Source organism: Bos grunniens, chromosome 23 (assembly GCF_055505025.1).
Source record: "Bos grunniens cultivar Pamir isolate PY7600 chromosome 23, Bosgru_T2T1.0, whole genome shotgun sequence".
Taxonomy (NCBI): domain Eukaryota; kingdom Metazoa; phylum Chordata; class Mammalia; order Artiodactyla; family Bovidae; genus Bos; species Bos grunniens.
Window position 1 is genome coordinate 19,479,758 of NC_141187.1, and position 25,596 is coordinate 19,505,353.

At 44.5% G+C, this 25,596-nt stretch overlaps 1 protein-coding gene across 13 annotated transcripts in view; it reads right to left on the reverse strand.

Annotated features, from left to right (window-relative positions):
• The window catches only part of SUPT3H (SPT3 homolog, SAGA and STAGA complex component), a 442,887-nt gene that overhangs the window by 7,814 nt on the left and 409,477 nt on the right, over window positions 1–25,596 (reverse strand). For 6 of the 13 annotated variants that reach the window (XR_015153252.1, XM_086371958.1, XM_086371959.1 and 3 more), the window contains one exon: window positions 23,208–24,277. The exons of 2 other annotated variants lie outside the window; for them this stretch is intronic. The gene's annotated coding sequence lies outside the window, so the exon portion shown is untranslated. Of the gene's footprint in view, window positions 1–23,207; window positions 24,278–25,596 lie in introns of those variants that run through there. 5 more of the 13 variants (XR_015153253.1, XM_086371960.1, XM_086371961.1 and 2 more) reach the window with 1 other exon arrangement.

The window sequence follows — 25,596 nt, forward strand, 5'->3', positions numbered from 1 at the left end:
ACCATGTTCCAACATTGAATGTTGCAGGGAATAACTTGCCTATCCTGTTTGGAGATCTTCAAATAGAAAGGTATTGTGTTCAAGGAGCTTACGTAAGGAATTACATTCAGGAGTCTCATTTGTACTTAGCCCTCATTAGGCGATGGGATTCTAGACTTTAACCAGATGCTTTCTTGGGCTTGAGATGTGTAGGAATCTTGGGAGGGGATATGGATTTGGGGGGAGGGCAAAGGGAAGGTTGCAGTCACCAGTCTCAAAGATGCCCGCCCTGTTAGGAGGCATGTTGCCTGAAAACGCCTGGAGTTTATTACACCTGCCCTAGTGGGACTCATAGTACCGCTGACTGATACTGTGATACAGAAAGATCATTTCTTTGCCTCTAAGAGGCATAGATAACCTTTTTGTGTCACTCATACTCCAGAGCTCTTCATGGGATCAGAGTGAGGTTGGACTTCAGCTGAACCCATCTTTTTGCTGAGCTTCTTCCCCTGTCCTAGCCTGCATTATTCATTCCCTCAAGAAAACACATCTGAATAGAATCCTTGTCTCATGCTTTGCTTTGACGAAATACAATTTACAATACCTACTAATTATGGCAGAAAGTGAAGAGAAACTAAAAAGCCTCTTGATGAAAGTGAAAGAGGAGAGTGAAAAAGTTGGCTTAAAGCCCAACATTCAGAAAACTAAGATCATGGCATCTGGTCCCATCACTTCATGGGAAATAGATGGGGAAACAGTGGCAGACTTTTTGGGGGCGGGCTCCAAAATCACTGCACATGGTGATTGCAGCCATGAAATTAAAAGACGCTTACTCCTTGGAAGGAAAGTTATGACCAACCTAGATAGCATATTCAAAAGCAGAGACATTACTTTGTCAACAAAGGTCCATCTAGTCAAGGCTATGGTTTTTCCAGTGGTCATGTATGGATGTGAGAGTTGGACTGTGAAGAAAGCTGAGTGCCGAAGAATTGATGCTTTTGAACTGTGGTGTTGGAGAAGACTCTTGAGAGTCCCTTGGACTGCAAGGAGATCCAACCAGTCCATTCTAAAGAATATCAGTCCTGGGTTTTCATTGGAAGGACTGATGCTGAAGCTGAAACTCCAATACTTTGGCCACCTCATGTGAAGAGTTGACTCATTGGAAAAGACTCTGATGTTGGGAGGCATTGAGGGCAGGAGGAGAAGGGGACGACAGAGGATGAGATGGCTGGATGGCATCACCGACTCAATGGACATGAGTTTGAGTAAACTCCAGGAGTTTGTGATGGACAGGGAGGCCTGGCATGCTGCTATTCATGGGGTTGCAAAGAGTCGGACATGACTGAGCGACTGAACTGAACTGAATAATTATAAAATGGTGCTCATCAAGATATGTTCACTCTGTGATGGGATTTTGGGACATTTTGTGAAATCATCATGGATACTAAGAAGAAGAAGAACGAAACAGCCTTGAATGTCAAGTTCAGGGAATTCTCATTGAGGTAACATTGGCAGTCTTTGTTGGTTTTGTTTTCCTTGTTAGACTTCAGGAGTGGGACAGAGGTAATCACGAGCTCCAGTTCACGGTGCACCATCTTTACCAACCTGAGCAAGACCCTTCTCATTGTATTTTATTCCATGTCCACCTTCTCTCTGACTCACATTTTCATTCATTTCCAATATGTACTCACTCCAATGTGTTGGATCAGTTCAGTTCAGTCATTCAGTCACGCTGGACTCTTTGCAACCCCATGGAATTGCAGCATGCCAGGCTTCCCAGTCCATCATCAACTCCCAGAGCTTGCTCAAACTCATGTCCATTGAGTCGGTGATGCCATCCAATCATCTCATCCTCTGTCGTCCCCTTCTCCTCCTGCCTTCAATCTTTCCCACCATCAGGGTCTTTTCCAATGAGCAGTTCTTCGCATCAGGTGGCCAAAGTATTGGAGTTTCAGCTTCAGCATCAGTCCTTCCAATGAATATTCAGGACTGATTTCTTGGATATCCTTAAATGTGTTTGTTTTTCTGATCTGAATGGGAGGGCTTCTGGGATTTCAAAGGGCACCTGGGACTTCTGCAGCTTCTTTGTAGATGTTCTTTGTCAGACTTAAGAGTTCTATTCCTAGTTTACAAAGAGCTGTTGCTTTCTCATTATGAATTTTTGAATTTTCCCTAATGCTTCATAAAGAGTTCATCTTCCTAGCCTCCTCAAAAAACTGGAGCAGAAGGAATAAATGTCTCTTACTCTATTCCTTGGTTTATACTGGAGAGGACTGACTCTTTAAATGACTTACTGAACTCACCATAAAGCCTTCTGGACTGATGTTTCTTTTTGAAAATTAAACTAGTGATTCAGTTTCTTTACTAGTTAGAAGTTTACCCAGATTCTTAATCTCTAAGCCACTTTTATCTATTTCATCTGAATTTTAAAATTTGGACATGAAGTGCTTCCTGATATCCTCCTATCTGTTTAATCTCTACACTATCTGCAGGTGTCTTGTTTTTCCCTCCCAAACAAGACTGGTGAGCTTTCAGGTAGCAACAGAATGCCTCCACGTTCTTTCCACTACACGATAATGGCATCTTCGTGGAGACAGGCTGATCCTGGGACCTGCCCCACAGCTGACCGCTGGCCCAGGCGCAAGGCCGGGATGGAGCAAGGATAGAGCAGCTTGAGCAGAGTCAGCTTCAAAATTGTGAATCCAAGCACGAGGCCACACAGTGTCTGCGGACAGCCTGCAGCCTCGGTTTGGGGGTGGGGAGGGCTTGTCCGGGGGCGAGAGGAAGCTCAAGTCCCAGGCTCAGGCCTCCAGCCTCTTGTCTGGTGCCACCTAGTATTCTGTGCAGTGCCTCATCTTTCCCTCTCATGGTCCCCCTTTTGCATCACTGACCCTCAACTGACTCATCTCATTCCCACCTCTGCCCGCCCTGCTCAGGCCCCCTCCAATTTCCCAACATCACTGATGACTCAGCTCATGCCCAGATGCCCCCTGTAGGGCCACCAGGGGTCCAGCATGAGCAGAGGGATGGGCAGGATGACAGGGCAGCCCCAGGGGCAGCTTCCTGGAAGATGTTTGAAAGACAGAGCCCGACTCCCAAGCTGGGTCTCCTGTGATCTTAATTTGTGGCTTTGTCTGATGGGATTCGCTTCCCTCTGCATCTTCGTCTGGTTTTTTATTTGGGTAAAGGATATTCTCTGCCCTTTCATGTCTGAGTGGTTTCCTCCTGCATATGTGTTCGCTGTGGGGTCTTCTGCATGCCTGGCCCTGGCAGGGAGGGGTTGGGTGGGTGCTTCTTCCGAGAAGGGAGCCCTCAGGGGGCGGAGAGGTCAGACAGACCTTCCCTGGGGCTGCCTCCTGGGGGGCCGCCCCTGCCCTGTGGACCAGCCCCACACATCTGAGTGAAACTCTCGCAGATTTCCTTGGACTTGGGCTAATAAGATTTTTCCTTTGAAAGGAACTTTCCATTGTTTGTTTTAAAAGTGAAATGAGCATTTTTTCCAACCACAGAGGCGATGCTGAAGGAGCCTGTAATTTCTAGGATCCAAGACTGGAACTTAAAAACAAGAAGAAGAAGAAAGGGAAAATTAAAAGAGTTTTCCAATTAAAATGGGTCTCTCCCTTCCCCGCTTCAGGCGCTCCCTCGTCTTCCGTCTCTTTCAGGACAGCAGCAGGGCTGGCGCTTCGCTCCTCCTGCCCCAAACTCTAATGAGCTCTGTCTTCCATTCCTTTGCAGTGCCATTCCCTTCTCCAGGGGATCTTCTCAACCCAGGGATTGAACCTGGGTCTCCTGCATTGCAGGCAGATTCTTTACCACGTGGGCCACCAGGGAAGCTCAATAAAGAGGCACCTGTGGCTAACTAGACATAGGGATGGACTTGAATCTGAAACTGACATACCAATGCCACCCAGTTCAATGCGCACCAACAAAGTCTGTTCGGCTCCCACTGGACACTTGTCCACCACAGGGCCCCTGCTCTCTGGCAATGTACAGCCTAGTAGGGTAGCTCAAGTCTCTTTTTTTATTTGCTAAAAAACTGTAGCAGATATTCACCACATGGAGCGACTAGAGCAACAGCACAGAATGGGAATAAATGGAGGAGCAGGAAGACAGCCCGGTAACAGTTGTTTGGTGTTTTTGTCTTTTTCCCTCCCAGAGCAAACCAGTGGGTGCTCACTGGGCAGCATACCAGGGTGAGGAAGATGCAATCCCTGGCTTCAGGGGATGACAGGCTTTGGGGACCATAGATCCACCCACAAGTTTGTATCACAGCAGCCAGTGAAGCTCTAAGCACCATGACAGAGATGAACACGGAGGCTGAGCAGGATTAGGAGGAGCCCAGGGGTCTCCTTTGTAGGGAGAGGGGCAGAGGACACAGAGTTGGGATCGGGAAGGCTGGCAGGGCATCAGGGTGGCTCGGTTGGGGAGAGAAGTGAGGACCCTCCCCAGAGCTGAGGGTGCTGCCAGTCACTGTTCAAAAGAGCCCCAAGCTGCCCTGAGCTGAGTGCTCAAGTTCATTACCAGGCTCGGTTCTACCTTCCAGAGTCTGCCGTTTGGCTGGAAAGTTTATGAGAACTGGCTTATTCTCTGGTGTCTTGGCACTTTCCCTTCATGTCCTGATTGGAACCAGGGAGGCTGTAAGTGCAAACGTTTTTGTACCTTAGAGTAAATTCTATCTGCTTTCCTGGAGGAGGCCGCGGTGAAAGTGTCTCTTGTTTCCAGTGGCCTGGCTCCCCTCCTCAGGAGACCTGAATTCCAGGCCGGCGCTACTATAAAGTTGATGAATGCGTGCCAGGCCCTCATCCAACCAGCAGCTCCCCATCTCTCCTCCTCTCCTTTCTTCAGGGAAAGGAAGCTGGATTTTTCTTAATAAGGTAATAGCACCTCTTTTATATTTTCCTTTCATAAATTAGAAAGAATTGAAAGCAGAATAAGGCAGCAGCTTGGCATAATGGAAAGATTACTGAGCAGGGTGGGAGTGTGAATTGGTACAACCACTTTTGGAGAGCGAATTGGCAAAAGCTAGCAGAGTTGAAGCCATGCCTATCCCAGAGCCCAGAGCTTCTCCCAGGAGAAGTCCTGGGAGAAACTTTGGGCCATGTGTCCAGGAGATATTATAGCACTGGTGGGGATAGCAAGGCATTGGGAAAAAAGCATGGGTGGGGGATGGAAAAATTGTGTCCCCCGAATGCTTATTGCAACATTATTTATAACAGTAAAAAAAAAAAAGAGCTTAAATGTCCATCAACAAGGAGATAAATAAATCATGTGTCTGAGTAGTTATAGTGTTTGAACCAGCCTGGCATTTATCATCATGGTTCAATCTCAAGCCCATAACAGCAAGATGCAGGATGTGTGCAGTGTTACGCTGTTTATATCAAGTTTAAAAACATACAGCGTGAATCTATGTACTGTTTATAGATCTACACGTGGGTTGCAAAAGTATAAAAACCCGTGGGAATGAGAACATCAAATTCAGGCCACGTGACTCCAGCCCTCCAACCACAGGAGTAGGTAGGCTCTTGACCAAAGTTGAACCAGTCAGACTGTCCACCCCGGGCCTGAGGACTCAATGCAGTGACTCAAGGTGATGGATCTGTCCATGCCTTTGGGTCCGGAGTGGCTGCTTTTGTCTAAGTGTAAGAGGGGTGTGTTTCATCATTGTCTTCACTTAGGGAAATCTCCTGGACCATTCAGTCCCATGTAAAGGGAGGTATCGGGGGCCATTAGTCCAACGCCCTACCTTCGCTGTGTCACTTCTGTTTGGGGAACTCCTGCATGTCTGGCACCATTAGATCCACATAGGATGCGGCTGAGCAGTGACTTGGAGCTGGAAAGCTGCTACCCATGGAGATACTTGACTTGAATGAGACTCCCCAGTGGGCTTCCGGGCAGGTGATGGGGACCCAGGCGTCTTGGGAGCTAGTTTGGCTGCCCCTAGGTAATGAGCTCGCCTCCATCTTCTCACTCTGGACCCTGCCAGCCTCCCCTTATTTGTCTCATCCGTTTCCCATCCTGTGGATCAGCTGATCTCTGGGATCTGGTGGTCTCTCCCTCTCCTAATCATCTAGGCCATCCATATAGGCTTATAGCATAAGAGCTCTTCAGGATTTTGCCCTTTGTGTTTCCAAAATCTGGTTTTTGGAGCCCAGCAGACTCTTTTGCTCCCACAAGAGCTTGACTCTCACCAATCAAAAACCCCACCTTTCAGCACCAATGTTTTTGTTGTTAATGTTAGAAATCTCTTTCCCCCAAACGGGCGTTGATGATTTCTGTTTCCCTTCCTTTTGATGAACAGAGGCCCAGTACTTTCTGAGACAGTGGATGCCATCTACTGAATAGAATCCAGTCCAAGGACAGCAATTTGTCCAGCATGTTATCACGCCACACAAGGGAGAGAGTGCTGGGACTCTCCCTTGTGGACTGGCAGCAGGAACTTGCTGTGCTTTTCCGGTTAACTTGGTCCCGGCGGCGTCCCTCGTGAGGTCTGTGCTAGTTACTGCCCTGACTCCTTATCCCCAAACTGCCCCTTTCCTTTCAGCCAGTTTGAGTGACCGGAGAAGGCAATGGCACCCCACTCCAGTACTCTTGCCTGGAAAATCCCATGGACGGAGGAGCCTGGTAGGCTGCAGTCCATGGGGTCGCTAAGAGTCAGGCATGACTGAAGCGACTCAGCAGCAGTTTGAGTGAATGTTTACTTTTTCCCCCACCTGAGGTGGTGTGAAGGGTCCAGGTGGCTCAGTTGACTGGAATGGGTGCCAGCCAGGCTGGTGACCACACACTTTTCTTGGGGTGAGGTGCAGCCACTGCTGGATGGATACAGATTGTTCTCCCTCTCAGAGACAAGTCAGACCTCACAGTGACCTCCGCCACCAAAGGAATGTGTGATGTCAATGAGCAGGGCTTGAATTCCGCCATCTTTCTGCTGTTGTTTCTGTTTATTTTGCCAAGAATACAAGGACTGGGGCTTCCCTGTCGGTTCAGCGGCAAAGACTCCGCACTCCTAATGCAGGTGGTCCGGGTTTGATCCCTGGTCAGGGAACTAGACCCCACATGCCACAACTAAGAGCCCACATTCTGCAAATAAAGATCTAAGATCCTGAGTGCTGCCACTAAGAAACAGCACAGCCAAATAAAAAAATATTAAAAAGAAAAAGAACCCAAGAGCTGCATCTAGGGGTCAGTACCATGGTAGATGCTCAAGAACCATTCTGTCAGTGAGTGATCTATTTATTCTAGAGAGAGTCCTTCACTCCCGGTTTGGTCCACACAGAGAGCATTCAGCACCACCCTGGCGACTGGGAGCACTTCTCTAGTCCACGTAACGTGCCGCTCTTGGGGGCCTTTGGTCAGAGACCTCTGACCTCACGCTGTACCAGTAAACCACCCTGTCCTTGGAACTCTTCCTCCCCTCACCCACTCCCCACCCTTCAGTCATTTTTAAGAACCCTTTTATTGTGGAAATTTTCAAATGTAGAAATAAAATAGTATAATGAATCTCAAAGTATCTGTCAATGTCAACAGTTATTATTTTTCTTTAACCTTTCATCTATTCTTCACCACCTTTTTTTTTTCCTATAACATTTTAAAACAGATCTTATACACATTTGTTTTCATTTACTGTTGCAACAAATGACCAAAACCTTAGGGTTTAAGACAAATTAATTGATTATTTCATAGATGTTGGCAGGGCTGCGTTTCTTTCTGGAGGCTTTTGGGGAAAATCTGTTTCCCCACCTTTTCTGGCTTCTAGAAGCTGTGCACATTCTCCAGTTCTGGCCTTCTTCCTCCATCACTTATGTGAGTAGACTGGACACACTCAGCCTATTCTTCTATCTAAGGATTCTTCAGTTAGTCGTCCCTGCAAAATCCCCTTTGCCAGGTAAAGGGATTAGAATCTAAACATTTTGGGGGACTATTATTCTACCTGTCAAATAGGGACATCATTTAATTTCATCCTAAATAATTCAATGTCCATCTCTAACTCTTAAAGTATATCTGTGTGACATCATCACATTTTAAAAGTTTTAAATTAATTCTTTAATATCGGTAACAGCCAGTCCATATTCAAAGTTCCTTGATTTGCTACAGTTGATTTGTTCAAATCCAACCAAGAGCTACACATTGCGCTTGGTTTTCGTATCTCCCATTTTTTTATTCTCCATTCTTTAAAACCTCCACTATCACCACCCCACCTTTTAATTTTTATAATTACTGATGGGACTCCACCCATAATCATGTGAGCCAATTCTCATAGTATTATTTTTCAAAAATTTTGGCCATTGTTACTTCAAAAATATTTCTGTTCTGTTCTTGCTTTGTTCTCCTTCTTATATTCCAATCACGCATATGCTATTCCTCTTGAAGTTTCCCTCCAGTCCACGGATATTTTATTCACCTCTTCATTTTCTTTTTTTCACTCAATTTAAAAAACCAAAAGTATAAACAAAAACAGTTCACCTCTTTCTCCCAGCCCCAGTCCCCACCTCTGGCAACCACAGATTTGTATCTTTGATGTCTACAAGTTTTTTTCATTTTGGCCATACTGCATGGCACGTGGGAACTTAGTTCTTCAACCAGGGATTGAGTTTGTGCCCCCTGCAATGAAAGCTCAGAGTCTTAACCACTGGACCACAAGGGAAATCCTTCTATAAGCTTATTTTTAAGAATTCCATACAGATATAAGAGAGACCATATAGTATTTGTCTTACTAATCTTGTCTTCTCTGATTTATTATTATGCTTATTTCACTTAATGCCCTTGAGGTCCATCCATAATGTTACAAATGGCAAGATTCTGTATTTTTTTTGAATAGTATTTCTTTCTCTCTCTGTATCGCAGTTTCTTTATTCATTCATTCACCAAAGGCCACTTAGGTTGTCCCCCTCCCCGCCTTCTTAATGCCATCTGTTTGGTGGAGAAACCAGGTTGTTTGACCTGAAGCCCACATTTTCGATGTGGCTGATTACTCTAATTTTTCCCTCCGTCTCCTGAATTTCCTGTACATTGGTAATTAGAGCTACAGACTCAGAGTCTAATGTGTCTGGTGACTCTTCACAGGGGCACATCACATTGTGAAACCCACCATGTACAGCTGCTCCACCTTTAGGGATGTGAAGACTGACCAGGGGCTGGAGGTGGTGCCAGCCTGACTCTCCCATCATAGAGCTCCCCATCAACCTTTATATTTGATGTATTTGATCTTTTTGATGTTCATATTATCCTTAGGCCAACAGGCACCCTTTCAAGTAGACTCTCTTATGTTCTGTATTCTACTGAATAGACACATTAAGATTAGTCTTTGGTGGTTTCCTTGCTTTCTCGTGCAAGATATCCAAAGCTCATCTTGTATATTCCTTGCCTGAGACCTGGAATTAACCATTTTGCCATGAATTTTTGGCTCCCTTATTGTGGGTCTCTAAATCAGATATAGAGACCACAAAAGTAGGAACTTATTGCTACTGGGTTATCAGCTTCTAAGCCTTTTCAATGGTCGTGGTTAGTTGCTCAGTCGTGTCCAAGTCTTTGTGACCCCATGGACTGTAGCCCGCCGGGCTCCTCTGTCCATGGATTCTCCAGGCCAGAATACTGGAGTGGGTTGCCACATCCTCCTCCAGGGGATCTTCCCAACCCAGGGATCACACCCAGGTCTCCTGCACTGCAGATGGATTCTTTACTGTCTGAGCCACCACGGAAACCCTTTCAATGGTTAGAGCTAGGAAATATGTTATTTCTTAAGAGAAAAAAAGAATTAAGAACTCATTAATTTTCCAATGTAACTTTCAAATTATAAGAAACCTACTAAATAAACATTAAGATTTCTTTACAGTTCTTATTGTCCTGTGCATATATCTTACACGGGATGTATAATCAGAATGCTGCTAAGCTGCTAAGTCGCTTCAGTCGTGTTCGACTCTGTGCAACCCCATAGATGGCAGCCCACCAGGCTCCCCCATCCCTGGGATGCTCCAGGCAAGAACACTGGAGTGGGTTGCCATTTCCTTCTCCAATGCATGAAAGTGAAAAGTGAAAGTGAAGTTGCTCAGTCGTGTCCGACTCTTAGCTATTTAAAAAATGACCTGAAGCAATTCTTTTCTCTGCATGACTGTTTCACCATACAACATACAATCAAGTTTCTTTCTTTCAGTTTGAGTACTTTTAAGTATTCATTTATATGTTCAATCATATATCTCCACAGCAGCTATTACTCTTGGGGACTTACCTACTTCATTGTTAGTTATTACTGATATTCCCCCTTTAGCAGGTAAGCTCCACAAGAGGAAGGTCTTCTGTCTGTTTGCTGCTTATATCCAGTACCTAGAATAATTCCTGGCACATAATGCACTGTCATAAGATGCCTACAGTGTAGTAATTGCTCACATGAGAGTACATCATCCCAACAACGAGAAGTAGGTACTTTTTTATTTTTAAAGTCTTCTGGCCACGTGCCAAATGTGATCTTAGTTCCCTAATCAGGGATCGAATGCTTGCAGTGGAAGCTAGGGGACTTAACCAGTGGACTGCCAGGGAAGTCTCACAGAAGTAGGTATTCATATCCCCAGTTCATTAAAAGATGAGGAAACGAAGGCTCAAACAGGGTAATCACTCATGCAAGCCTTCACATGAAGTAACAAGACTTTAGTGGGGCTGGGCTGGTGGATGAGATCTTGGACTTGCAGTGATTCCAGATGGGGATGAATTCCACTACTGAATATAGAAACAGAGGCACTAACTCTTTGTATTTCTGGAAAAGGAAGTGGTTGCAAGAGCCTTGCAAATGATTACAGGAAGCAAGGCAGCGTTGCTGCCCCACTCCCATATCCTGGGCCAAAGTCAGAAACCTTCCCTCTTGGATTTGCTACCAGAAAGAGGAATTCTCCCAGAAGTTCCTTGCAGTAGAAGGAGCACTGATGTGGAGTTGGAGACCTGCTTTAGAGATCTGGCTTCATGGATCGGCTGTGTGCCCTGGGTGAGCCATGCAATCTCCGCACACCTTGGCTTCCTCATTTGTAAGATGGGGTGAGGGGTCTCAGCTCTGAGCACCTCCCAGGGCTTCTGGGGGCTGAGCTGAGGCTGCAGGTGAGGAAGCACTGCATCTGGGAAAAGGGAAAGGCTCTCTAGGTAGAAGGGGTATATTGTCACTCCCTCCCTTCTCTTTCCTGCCAGCATTTAGTAGAAATATGGTCCTCTCTGCCAAAGGTTTTGAAAGAAGTTGGTAAGGGATACACTCACCTGGGAGAAAGGCAGAATACTTTCCTGGTGGAAATCATTAAACGAAAAACAAAAAAAACAAGAAACGGAGTGGAACAGAACATTTGCTTTTTGGTGATGACTTACTGCAGTGGGAAGAAAAGAATCTTCAGAATAAACCAGAGAGTTAGAGAGATGCTGATGAAAGCTGGAGGTGGGGTCACAGTGGCACCACCTCAAATCCTGCGAGGTAGGAATTATCACCTCCACTTGACAGGTGAGGAAACTGAAGCTCCAAGAGGTAATGAGATGTGCCCACGTGCGGAGAGTTGACCAGGACCAGAGCATAATGTAAAGCCTGGAGGGAGGGAGGCTCTCGCTACTTCACCTTGCTTCCACGTCCAGGGACGTTCAGCCGACTCCGTTAGGTTGTAGGGCTGAGAGAGTCACAGAGCAGTCTACGTTGAGGTCAGCTTCACTTGACTTGACTGAGCAAACACTGGAGAAACTGCATCCTTCCTGTGCTGTGTGGCGTGGTACTTGGTGCATTGAGGGCTCAAGGAATAGAACAGAAAAGGTGTTTCAGAGGGGTTTGGATGATCTGCAGAAGATGGAGTGATGGCCATGCTTGCAGATACTGGGAACAGCCATAGGAGCTTGTCTTTGGCCAGTGGTTATATTTGGCTTCATGGCCTGAAGGCCAGAGAGGATTCACAGTCTCAGAGGAAAGAGGAGAAGCCTAGAGAGAGTCCACGAAAGGCTACATGGAAACACGCTGGGAGGTGTGGTAACAAATTTCACTTCTCCATCCTTGGACCAGGTGAAAGACTGATGCTCCTCCTCTTGGTTCCGTCACATCCAATTTCATGAGAGCCGGACCAGCTTGACAGGGGAGACTTGTTACAGGTTCAGCTTCAGCACAAATTTATGATAGTGCCCCCAGGCAAACCCACAACCCAGTGCAACTATAGCCAGATGCAAGATCACGGCTGAGTGCTTTCTAAGCTCCCTTGGAGAAGGCTGAGCTCTGTGGCCAGGTTCTATTATTTATTTGCTTTTTAGCCATCTGACAGTAGAGGGATTTGCTGTTGTTATTGTTTTTAACCTCTAGCTTTGCCTACATGATCCCTCGGACTCCCTTTTCTGTCTGAATCCCATAGGGATCTCCAACTTATTTCACAGTTCAATCTGTGTGGTCCAAAACCTCCCCCTACTGCTGCACCCCAGACTTCCATCTGTAAAGTAACTATCAATCTCAGAGGCTTGTTGTAAGGATCAAGATACAGATACATATATTTGTGTGGGTTGATATTTTAGATAACATTATGTATAATAGATGGAGAAGGTAATGGCACCCCACTCCAGTACTCTTGCCTGGAAAATCCCATGGACGGAGGAGCCTGGTAGGCTGCAGTCCATGGGGTCGCTAAGAGTCGGACACGAATGAGCGACTTCACTTTCACTTTTCACTTTCATGCACTGGAGAAGGAAATGGCAACCCACTCCAGTGTTCTTGCCTGGAGAATCCCAGGGACGGGGGAGCCTGGTGGGCTGTCATCTCTGGGGTCGCACAGAGTCGGACATGACTGAAGCGACTTAGCAGCAGCAGCATGTATAATAGATGAATTCTTTTAGATAGCCTTCTCTCTTCACTGGAGAAAATTCTGTCCCATTTTGATTCCCTCTTTCCCACTGTCATCAGAACACAAGATGACAAGAGTCAGGTGGTACCTGGAACTTCTACATCAGAAATCTGAACCTGCAACCACAATAAGGAGAAATGTTTTCCTCTGCTTTGAGAGAAAAAGAACGATGAGTGCAAGTGACTGGGGTTTAATTATTATGTTTAAGTATCTATTCGTTACATAAAAATACTTGCATAACTTTAGTTTTGCCCTTGTTATTGTTCAGTTGCTCAGACGTGTCTGTTTATAACCCCACAGACTGCAGCAGGCCAGGCTTCCCTCTGGTTTGAGCAACCATCTCTTGGAGCTTGCTCAAACTCATGGCCACCGAGTCAGTGATGGCATCCAACCATCTCATCCTCTGTAGTCCCCTTTTCCTCCTGCCCTTAGTCTTTCCCAGAATCAGGGTCTTTCCAGTGAGTTGGCTTTTCACATCAGGTGGCCAAAGTTTTGGAGCTTCAGCTTCAGCATCAGTCCTTCCAACGAATATTCAGGGCTGATTTTCTTTAGGATTGACTGGTTTGATCTCCTTGCAGTCCAAGGGACTCTCAAGGGTCTTCTCCAACACCACAGTTCAAAGGCATCAATTCTTCATTGCTCAGTCTTCTTTAAGGTCCAACTCTTACATCCATACCTGACTACTGGAAAAACCATAGCTTTGACTAGATGGACCTTTGTTGGCAAAGTCATGTCTCTGCTTTTGAATATGCTCTCTAGGTTTGTCCATAGCTTTTCTTCCAAGGAGCAAGGGAGGGCAAGGAAGTTTTGCCTTAGAGGAGAATAAGTGACTTGCCTCTCTTTCCATCTTTTTCCTGATTGAGAGTTTTGCTCAGTTGACCTCCCTGTATATTTCTCTCTTACATATCTCAGGCGATGAAACCTGGGGGTGGAGTGAACAGCTTGGGGAAGTTTGGGGCTTCTGCGGAGAGCAGCAAGCTGTTGCTAGGGAGGCTGGAGGGAGTGTATTTGTTTAACATCCTTCCTCTTGCCTTGTCGAGTCCAATGGCATGTTATTTCCACTGGGTGGGAGCCAACGCTGAGTTCCTCCCTGTTGTGTCCAGCCTTGAACACTGCTCTGTGATTATGTTTCATCCAGGGATTAGCAAAACGCAGAGGGGAAAAAACCTGAGAAGGTGTTTGGCACGGGGCTCCATGCTGTGTTAGCACAATCCTCGGGCATCCTCGGCTAATTGCAGAATGGCAACAAGCAGACCGGCTCCGACGCTTGCAGGAGCGCTTCGTCTTGGATTACCATCAGTGGTTTATTTATCCAGTGTCAGGCTTTTGTGTGTGTGTTTTTGTTGTTTGTTTTTTATAACCCCCTGAGGAAATGCCAAATAAACAAGCAGTTTGCACCGCCTCACCCTGTCTGCACCATTTCTGAGTGATCAGAAAATCTGGGAGCAGGGAGCAGGCTGCTAAGGATTCTTCCTTTCTGACTTGCCAAGGGTCATTATTCAGTCTTCAGCGAATCTGGAAGCAGTATTTTCTTCTTTTTAAGGGGATACCGCTTTGTTTAGCTGGTAAAAGCAGAAGACACAGCAATTTGTAGAGACTCCTGAAAGATCAAGTTCTGCTACCAGAGACCTGCTTTTTTTCTGGCGAAAGAAGTGCAAAGGGAACATTGCTTCTTCTTCTTCTTATTTATACATATTTTTAAGTCTTTATTGAACTTGTTACAATACTGCTCCTGTTTCCTGTTTTGGTCCTCTGGCCAGGAGGCACGTGGGATCTTAGGTCCCTGATCAGGGATTGAACCCGCACCTCCTGCATTGGAAGGTGAAATCTTAACTACAGGACTGCCAAGAAATCCTAAAGGGGACGCTTCTGAATGAGCCTTGGTCTGCCCGAGGCCATCTCTTCACAGCTTCAGACGGCTGGGCTGAGGGCAGTGGATGATGTATGAGGGGATGGGCAGTGTGCAGGGCAACTGAAGATGCTTCAGATTATTAGCAGAGGAGAGCCTGCAGACCCCTCCTCCTGTGGGCCTTGATTCTTGGTAGGGACGCAAAGTAAGGCCTTACCCATAGCAAGAACGTTTATTAATGATAAGGGAAGAAAGAGAGAGATCACCTCAAGAGAGAGGTGGGCCACATCAAGGGAGGCAATGGCCCTGGAGGGCTGTGGTACAGTTTTTAAGGCAAGGTCATTTGCATAATCCATAACTGTTGACTGACAATCTAGATTCACAGCTGCATGTTATATAACAGGATGCTCTACTGTGCATGTCTTTCCCATAATTCAGTCTATCATAATTAGATACGTATTCATGGAATCTTTATGTACAGTTAATCAGTCTAATTAAGAAGAGGTGGCAAGAATACACAGAAGAACTATACAAAAAAGATCTTCATGACCCAGATAACCATAATGGTGTGATCTCTCACCTAGAGCCAGACATCCTGGAGAGCAAACGTCAAGTGGGCCTTAGGAAGCATCACTACGATAAAAGCTAGTGGAGGGAATGGAATTCCAGTTGAGCTATTTCAAATCCTGAAAGATGATGCTGTGAAAATGCTGCACTCAATATGCCAGCAAATCTGGAAAACTCAGCAGTGGCCACAGGACTGGAAAAGGTCAGTTTTCACTCTAATCCCAAAGAAAAGCAATGCCAAAGAATGTTCAAACTACTGTGCAATTGCATTCATCTTACATGCTAGCAAAGTAATGCTGAAAATTCTCCAAGTGAGGCTTCAGCAGTATGTGAACCAGAACTTCCAGAAGTTCAAGCTGGATTTAGAGAAGGCAGAGGAACCAGGTCAAACTGCCAACATCCACTGGATCACAGAAAAAGCAAGAGAGTTCCAGAAAAACATCTACTTCTGCTTCATTGACTACACTAAAGCCACTGACTGTATGGATCACAATGAACTGTGGAAAATTCTTAAGAGATGGGAATACCAGACCACCTTACCTTCCTCCTGAGAAATCTGTATGCAGGTCAAGAAGCAACAGTTAGAACTGGACATGAAACAACAGACTGGTTCCAAATTGGGAAAGGAGTATGTCAAGGCTGTATACTGTCACCCTGCTTATTTAACTTGTATGCAGAGTTTATCGAAATGCCAGGCTGGACGAAGCACAAGCTGGAATCAAGATTGCCTGGAGAAATATCAATAACCTCAGATATGCAGATGATACCACACTTATGGCAGAAAGCGAAGAAGGACTAAAGATTCTCTTGATGAAAGTGAAAGAGGAGAGTGAAAAAGCTGGCTTAAAACTCAACGTTCAAAAAACCTAAGATCATGGCATCTGGTCCCATCACTTCATGGCAAATGGATGGAGAAACAAAGGAAACAGTGAGAGACTTTATTCTGGGGGGCTCCAAAATCACTGCAGATGGTGACTGCAGCCATGAGATTAAAAGACGCTTGCTCCTTGGAAGAAAAGTTATGACCAACCTAGACAACATATTAAAAAGCAGAGACATTACTTTGCCAACAAAGGTCCATATAGTCAAAGCTATGGTTTTTTCAGTAGTCATGTATGGATGTGAGAGTTGGCTATCAAGAAAGCTGAGTGCCAAAGAACTGATGTTTTTGAACTGTGGTATTGGAGAAGACTCTTGAGAGCCCCTTGGACTGCAAGGAGATCCAACCAGTCCATCCTAAAGGAAATCAGTCCTGAATATTCATTGGAAAGACTGATGCTGAAGCTGAAACTCCAATACTTTGGCTACCTGATGCAAAGAACTGACTCATTGGAAAAGACTCTGATGCTGGGAAGGATCGAAGGCAGGAGGAGAAGGGGACGACAGAAGATGAGATGGTTGGATTGTATCACTGACTCAATGGACATGAGTTTGAGTAAACTCCGGGAGTTGGTGATGGACAGGGAGGCCTGGCATGCAGCAGTCCGTGGGGTCGCAAAGAGTCAGACATGACTGAGCGACTGAACTGAACTGGACTGAATGGGTCCTATGGCCATCAAAAGTTACTTTAGCGCACGATGGTAGGTGCGCATGTGCTAGACTAGGGGAAATCCCAACAGTCAGCGGTGGGAATTTTTCCCATTCCCTGACTATTTTGGAGTACTGATGGGAGGGGTGTTCCAAGTGGGGCTGGTAAATTGCTTGCTGGGATTAGGCAGCCTTGGGACCTTTAGCAGAGGGGGCTGCCTCTTAGTGCTCTCAGCTAACCTCCTGCCTAATAAGACCCTTCTCCTCACCCCAGACCTGGCCCCACTTGCTGCGTGGCTGCTGGTCTTACATGCACATTCACACACGGTGCTTAGGGAAGGAGGCTTCAGAACAAACACGTGGCAGGGAGGAGGAGGGAGGGGGCCGTCCCCTGTGGGCCCAGGAACCTGTGTGCAACAGTCTCTGCCCACCTCTCAGAACTCTAACCTTTTACAGCCCTTCTGCGGGGCATGGGTGGGGTGGAGGAAACGACACTTTAGCAGGTACTCAGCTGCCCCCAAGCTGCTCCAGACCTAGGAGCTCCAGGGCAAATTCTCATTAAAGCTCCGAGGCTGGTGGTTGTGTTGAAATGGTTTGCAGCACGGCTGAGGGGTGTGTGAGGTCACCAGCTGGTCCCGTAAACACTGGATGGGGGTCACGGGCCTGAGAAAACACACCGACAACCCTGAGAGGCCGACACGACACGAGGAGAAGTGGGGAAGCCTTCGAGGTGCCCGGGGCCGGTCTGGGATTGGAATGTGTAGCCGGAGGTGGGAAATGTGACTGTGGAAGGGTTTTGTTGTTTGTCTTTGCAAGAAGGATGTGAGTTTGGCAGGTTAATTTGGTAAATCTATAAATCAAGAATGGGATTTTGACTTGGAACCATTCTATTTACTGCATGTTAGTTTAACAGATTCCACAGAAAGAATTCACCTGTTACAATGATGTTTTTATAAACATCAAAGACACATTGGCTTTCCTTTCAGAGGCCACCTCTCATGCACTAATATTTTATTATTCTTGTAATATTACAAACTCACTGAAGACAGAACCAGGGCACCATCCGATGTGCCATGGTGTCCTCTGCCCCAGAGTGTGGCACAGGATTCAAACTGGGTGACAAGGAGGTCTGATCACTCTCTTGTCCTGACAGACTTCTCTGAACTTCTTGTCACTTGCTAAGTAAGTGACTGAGGGGATGCAAGGGAACCCCCCTCTCTTTTGCCAACAGCTGAACAAGGTGGTTATTTCCTAAGACAAATATGGGTAATGAACAGAGAAAGGCCAGTGGGCCAATCGAGTTCTATAAGAACTGCATGCCAAGAGCACACCCTTCCATGACACACACTCACGGGGAAGACAAACTGAGTGTGTGAGATGTGTCCCGGGTGGGGGACTCTGTGACCCTTGGAGCGCCGGCGGGAGGCGCAGTTTGGCACAAACCGCATCTCAGATGAGTTTCATTTCCCTCCGGTGCATCTCCAGTGTGCTGGTGAACTAGCCCGTCTACTTGTTTCTTGCTTCTCAGCACCAGTGACATCACCACTTAGTAAGTTAGGGACTCACAGCCACATTTCAAAGAATCATTCAGTTTTCTCATTAAGTTTCTATAGGATTCCCCCCGTGCTCCCCCACCCACCCGCAGCAACAGCCTTGCCAAAACAATGTTAAAAATAGACCTGGTAATACATTTCACATTTGTAGGCAGTCATGAATGTTTAACAGTGTGTATGTCCAGCAGATGTACATAACTTTAGAATTAAGCACTGAATTTTACAGAGTAATACAGAGGACATATACTTGTGAAAAGGATTTTTCAGAAAATGAAGCAAAAGACAAACCTTAGGCTTGGTTTACCTAAGGGAAGCAAAACTTGTTAGCCGCTTGATTTTCTTGTAGGAAAGTGTTTGTTCAATGCATAGAGCATTTAGGGATAAATATATATGTAAAATGGAGAAGGGCATGGCAATGCACTCTAGTATTCTTGCCTGGAGAGTCCCATGGACAGAGGAGCCTGGTGGGCTAGAGTCATAGGGTTGCAAAGAGTCAGACGTGATTGAAGTGACTTAGCATGCATGCACGCAAGCACTATGGTAATTTTCTGACCAGCCTTGGCTACAACTTTTTAATCTCTAGGAGTCTATCTACCAGTGAAAGTTTTCTTGCTTTTGGGGTAACCATAGAGATGGAGATTAACCCTCTTCATCCCCCAGGCTCTAAAAATTATTTTGACCAAAATGTTTAAGTCAGGGGTTTTGTGTAGCTTAAATGAGTCATTAAGAATTTTATTGGTTAAAGTAGGCATATTTTCCCCTAGTAGACATAATGACATAACAGTAATAAAAATGTAATATTCAAGTAATTGCTGTAATGTAATTATAGTTTGGGTTATAAAGTAAGATTAGAGGTCTAGGATGGCTATTTTGTGGGTGTGTGTTTTAATGTCTGAATGTTGTCTTCGAGGGGCCTGTCCCGTCTCCCTGGAATGCTGGTGCAGTCCATCACAGAACCAGGTGGCCAGGAGCCCGGCTGAGCCAGCAACATCTAGGGGTTCTGACACCCCGCCTGCCCTCTCTGGACATCAGCCTCCTGCCTGTCGCAAACCCCTAACCATCATAGTAACTGAAAGCAGTGTTTCTGGTCTTATGTAGACAGCAAAAGGGGAAGTAAAGAAGGGCAGGATCCTCACTAGGGGGACCAGATGCAGTTCAGGGGCCAACCTGGAACAGCCACCACTCTGCCCAGCCAGTGCTGTAGCTCTCGGGTTCCCTTTCTTATCCAAGAGTTTGGTGGGGTTGGTTCTGCTTCTCTATGTCTCTGCTGTGCTGCAGGGTTAGCCTGATCTGGCTGTTGGACGGGAGAACAGTTTCATTAGGTCTCAACAAAAAGAGCTTGATTAGGTGTTTACCCAAAGTATATCTTACCAAAGGATTTGTCATCATTGGAAGCAGTCTTTGAATGGTTATAAGTGAATTTCTGTCTGCTTTTCTTATTTGATGGCATGACCTTGAGAAAGATAAAACTCCAGACAATGAAGTGCTTAACTATTTGTGAATCAAAACAATGAAAAATTTAATTAACAATATTTACACTGAACCATTGAAAGAACATCAGATTTTGTTGTTGTTACTAGTTTTCCTTTGTAACTAATAAGGAATTTGTGGGAAAATAACCTGAGACATTACTTTGCTGACAAGGGTCCATATGGTCAAAGCTATGGTTTCTCCAGTAGTCATGTAAAAAGAGTTGGACCATAAAGAAAGCTGAGCGCCGAAGAATTGATGCTTTCAAACTGTGGTGTTGGAGAAGACTCTTTTGAGTCCCTTGGACTGCAAAGACATCAGATCAGTCAATCCTAAAGGAAATCAACCCTGAATATTCATTAGAAGAACTGATGCTAAAGCTAAAGCTCTAATACTTTGGCCACCTGATGTGAAGAGCTGACTCACTGGAAAAGACCCTAATGCTGGGAAAGATAGAAGGCAGGAGGAGAAGGGGACGACAGAGGATGAGATGGTTGGTTGAGTGGCATCACCAACTCAATGGACGTGGGCGACTGAACAACTTGAGACTATGCAAATTTCTACTCATCAGTCTTTCTCCCTCAATGAAGATCTTTTAATGTCATGATTCCACCTATACTTATTAGTTGGCGATTGATGGCAAAAAAGAGCTTTCACTTTCTCCTCTACTTATTTATTTACATTGTATGGACTCAAAACTATTTCTTTTATTCTATGGGTGATAACTCATTATTATAATCAGATTTTCCCAGATTCAGCCAGTGGTAGCCTCTTGATGTTCCCATTTTTGACATGTCCCTCTGGTTCTTTGAGCAATTCTTTGTCTTCTGGTGAGTTAAGATGTTTCAGGCTAATTTTTCAAGGCATCTTTCCCTGCCTCACTCCTGGAATCAGTTGTTTCTCCAAAAAGCTTCAATATCAATGGAGAATGCTTAGAAACTAAGATCTGGGTCCTAGACATGAAAGAACATCACTTGTGCAATGTGTGAAATTTACTCCTCAGTCTCGAAGAATTTAGGGTGCCTATAAAAAACCAAGTATCCAGAGGTAAATGCTATTTTAGGATCTTGAAAGTTGGAATTCTAAAAGGAAACTAGCCCCTCATCTCCATATTACAGACCTGTCACCGGGATGCCAATCAGTCTCAGCAAACTGATAACATCTTTAAGCTTTTCTCCCTCTGAGCAAATGCTGTTCTCTTGGGACTTCCTAGGTGGTGCCAGTGGTAAAGAATCCACCTGCAAACGCAGGAGACACGAGAGACTGTGGGTTTGATCCCTGGGCCAGGAAGATCTCCTGGAGAAGGGCATGGCAACCCACTCCAATATTCTTGCCTGGAGAATCTGGTGGACAGGAGTCTGGTGTGTTACAGTCCATGGGGTCGCAGAGTCAGACACGACTGAAGCGAATGAAGCAAGCTTCTAATAGCTCTAGACATGTGTTAACTCACGGCTGAATCACAAATCAGCTATGTAGACCATTTCACAAATTTAACATCTTGACAATATCTGTGACTTTAAATACCCGTGTCTCTAAATGTTCTCTTTTTTAGACATAAATCTCACACCGACAAAGGCTGACTGTGAACACAGGTAGCTACCTGCGCATGCTCCTGCCTCTCGGCACTGCGTGGTGTCCTCTCAGTAAATAGTGCGGAGAGTCCCGTTCTGCACCTTGAGTCTGTGGCCCTGTTTTCTGCAGTGGTGACCCCTGAGCTGGGGCCTCGGGCAAAGAGGAGGGCCAGAGAGTTGGGCCTACAGCATTTCCTCTTTAACTCCTTTGAGGGAAGTCGAGGGAGGGCAAAGCGTGGGATTTGACTGATCCAGGAGAGTTGCTGGCTTTTACTTGGCATCTATACCCTCAGTGCTTGAAAAATGTTATTTTTTCCCTAAACTTCTATCTCATTAATCTTGCCTTAGGAGTGGTCTAACCCTGTTAGTTTGGTAGGTTGCTTCTATTCCAATTAGCATATATTTCCATAAGTGTTGAGAGGAGAAGGGGATGGAAGAGGCAGAATTTCTAAACTATTGACCTTGGAAGGACTTGTAGGAAGGTGTGTCTGACATGAGTGTAATACAACTGAAAAGTGTAATACAACTGAAAAAGCTCTCGTAAATGGTAAGTTATGGTTGGCTCTGATGATTTACGCTAAGCAGAATAAACTATGATGGAAACATAAAATATTTCTAAGCTTACACTTTAGTCACTCAATACACATAACACTCAATTTTCCTCCGTAAAAAATAGACACTTAGAGCACCGAGAATCTCCAGAGGAAACAGGGTTATTTACTATCTCTGTGTTTGCCCATGTCACACATTCCAAGTTGAAGAGTTGGAAATGCTTTCATATTCTCAAATGAAAGGGCCTGTGTGATGCCCCCATTTAAATATAAATCCTACTATTATTAATATATGATCCCTACCATTACATTAAGTGACTTTCCACTGACAATTTGAAGGGGGAATGTCAGAACAGGGCTTCAGCAGCCAAACTGTTTCATTGTTCAAGTATTGACAGGCCAGTTGCCTAACCAGAAAATGCAGAATTAAACCAAGGAAGCTTATTTTGAGAGCAGGTCTGTCGCCATCTACAATATAGGACCAGGAGGTAAACAGGAAGTACTGAGCTGTCTTGGTTTACTTCTACAGGCACAGATTAAATAAAATCAGTGTTTACCGAATGGGAAAGCACAAAGCTGGTACAGAGAGAAATGCTATTTTCATGCTTCTAAAAAGGTATTACAAATAACACAAAGTTTCAAACCTATAATTAAAAACTTATTTTTAAAAAGCTTTGATTAGGCTCCTTTCAAAAATAGAATTCTAGGTGGAAATAAATTTCTTAAAGGTTGACTTCCATGCTGGTTTCCCCTAATCCGTTCTAATGCCCTCTTTCAACGATAGACTTCAAGGGTAAAAAGTATGTCTCAGAGTCACTGAGTAGAAGTTCAGTGCTCCCACTTAATAGATGGGGAATCCAAGGCGCCAAAGTTAAAGTCATTTATAAAGTGTCGAACAGCCAAGTAGGGGCAGGGGGAATTTAGGATCTGAGTTATTCATGAGAAAAATTATGGATAGACTTAATTGCTTAGTGTCAGACACAAGGACACGATCCTGTGGTAAAGGGGCTAAATGTATTTATTGTTGGTGTCCTTTTGGCCAGAAGACAAAACAGTGGTCCTGTGGATTCAAACTGCGCAGGCACTCCCACCCACCTTCAGGAAGGACAAGACCCTTTCTTCTTTTGGTGTCAAAAGCCTCAACTGAAAAATGAGGTGATTCTGCAGTTCTAATATTGTGAAGTTGAGAAAACAAAGAACTGGAAAAGGTGATATGACTCAGGGAAACAGAGAATAAACGAATGGAAATTAAGATACATTATTTTGGGTGAGAGTAATTCATGATATTTAAAAGTCTAGCAGGGTTGTTTGAGGTCAACTAAACTTTTAATAAGCCAGTTTGCAGACAAACATCAACACGCAAACCAGGAAGAGCCTAAGAGAGAATGGGTAAAGTACAAGGTCAGGCAACTCAAAGAACACAGATGCATGGCCAATCAGCTCAGTTCAGCTGCTCAGTCGTGTCCAACTCCTTGTGATCCCATGAACTGCAGCACGCCAAGCTTCCCTGTCCATCACCAACTCCCGGAGCTTGCCATCCAACCATCTCATCCTCTGTTGTCCCCTTCTTCTACCTTTGATCTTTCCCAGCATCAGGGTCTTTTCCAATGAGTCAGCTCTTTGCATCAGGTGGCCAAAGTACTGGAGCTTAAGCGTCAGCATCAGTCCTTCCAATGAATATTCAGGACTGATTTCCTTTAGGATGGACTGGTTGGATCTCCTTGCAGTCCAAGGGACTCTCAAGAGTCTTCTCCATCACCACAGTTCAAAAGCATCAATTCTTTGGCACTCAGCTTTCTTGATAGTCCAACTCTCACATCCATACATGACTACTGGAAAAACCACAGCTTTGACTATATGGACCTTTGTTGGCAAAGTAATGTCTCTGCTTTTTAATATGCTGTCTAGGTTGGTCATTGCTTTTCTTCCAAAGAGCAAGTGTCTTTTAATTTCATGGCTGCAGTCACCATCCGGAGTGATTATAGAGCTGAAGAAAATAAAGTCTGTCACTGTTTCCATTGTTTCCTCATCATTTGCCATAACGTGATGGGACCGGATGCCATGATCTCAGTTTTTTGAATGTTGAGTTTTAAATCAACTTTTTCACTCTCGTCTTTCACTTTCTTGAACAGTATGAAAAGGCGTGGCCAATAAACACATTCAAAATGTTCAACCTCAGTGGTACTAAAAATGCAAATAAATGCAGTGGTCAGACTTCCCCTTCTTCAAATTAGAAAAGATTATAAACAGTAATGATATCCAGTGGTGGTGCAGGCACAAGGAAACTGACTTTCAAACATTGTTAATGAGAATATAAACTGGGAAAACCTGACTGGAAGACCATTTGGCAAGCCACAAAGTCAGGAAGTTCTACAAACTGCAAGAAAGATAAAATGAGAAAACAAAAACACTAATTCAAAAAAATACATACACCTCAGTGATAATTTTGCAATGTAAATACACATCAAATCACTATGTTATACACTTGAAACTAATATAATGCTGTATGTCAGTTATAGTAAATAAAAAATCAATGCAATGTATCACCCCCCCAACCCTGGATTATCTCCAAGTATGCAGAAAGTCCAGTTGATAAAATTTAACATCCAATCATTATAAAACACTCAGGAAACGGAACTTCACTCAATATGATAAAGAGCAAAGAAAATCTTAGAGCTAATTTAATGGTTAAAGACTGAAAGTTTTTCCCATAAATTCAGGAAAATGTAAGGATGTCTGTTCTCACCATGCCTATTCAACAGTATACTGAAGATCCTAGCCACTGCAATAAGGCAAGAGGAAAAAATAAAAAGTGTATTGATTAGAGGGCTTCCCAGGTGGCGCTAGTGATAAAGAACCCACCTATCAATGCGGGAGACATAAAAGACAAAAATTCAATCCCTGGGTTGGGAAGATCCCCTGGAGGAGAGCATGGCAACTCACTCCAGTATTCTTGCCTAGAGAATGCCATGGACAGAGGAGCCTGGCGGGCTACAGTCCATGGGGTCAAAGAGTTGGGCACAATGGAAGTGACTTAGCGCACACACACACACACATACAGATTAGGAAGAAATAAAGCTGTCTTTATTCGCAAATAACATAATCATCTATGTAGAAAATTCCAAATAATATACAAACAGAAACCAAAACAACCCTCCTCCCCCAACTATTATAGTTAATAAGTGAGATCAATAAGGTTATAGAATAAAAGGTTCACATAAAAAATTGATTTTATTTCTATATATTAGTAATGAACCAGAAACTAAAAAAATTTTAATCTTTCTTATAGCATCATATATGAAATATCTATGGATAAATCTAATAAAGTAAGTACTGGATTTACATTCTGAAAAACTATAAAACATTGATGAGAGAAATTAGAAAAGACCTAAGTAAATGAAAAGCTATTCCATATTCACTGATTAGAAGACCTAGCATTAGAAAGCTGAAGGATTCATAAGACCTGATTACATGACTTAGTAATCAAGACAGTAAGGTACTGTTTAAGGATAAGCATATAGATTAAAGGAACAAAACAGAATCCAAATGGACCCACACATATATGGACAACTGGTTTCAGACAAAGGTGTCAAGATAATTCAGTGAAGAAGGAACAGTCTTCAAACAAATGGTGTTGGAAAAATCAGATATCCATGTGCAGGGAGAAAGAAAAAATCTTAAACCTTACTTTGTACC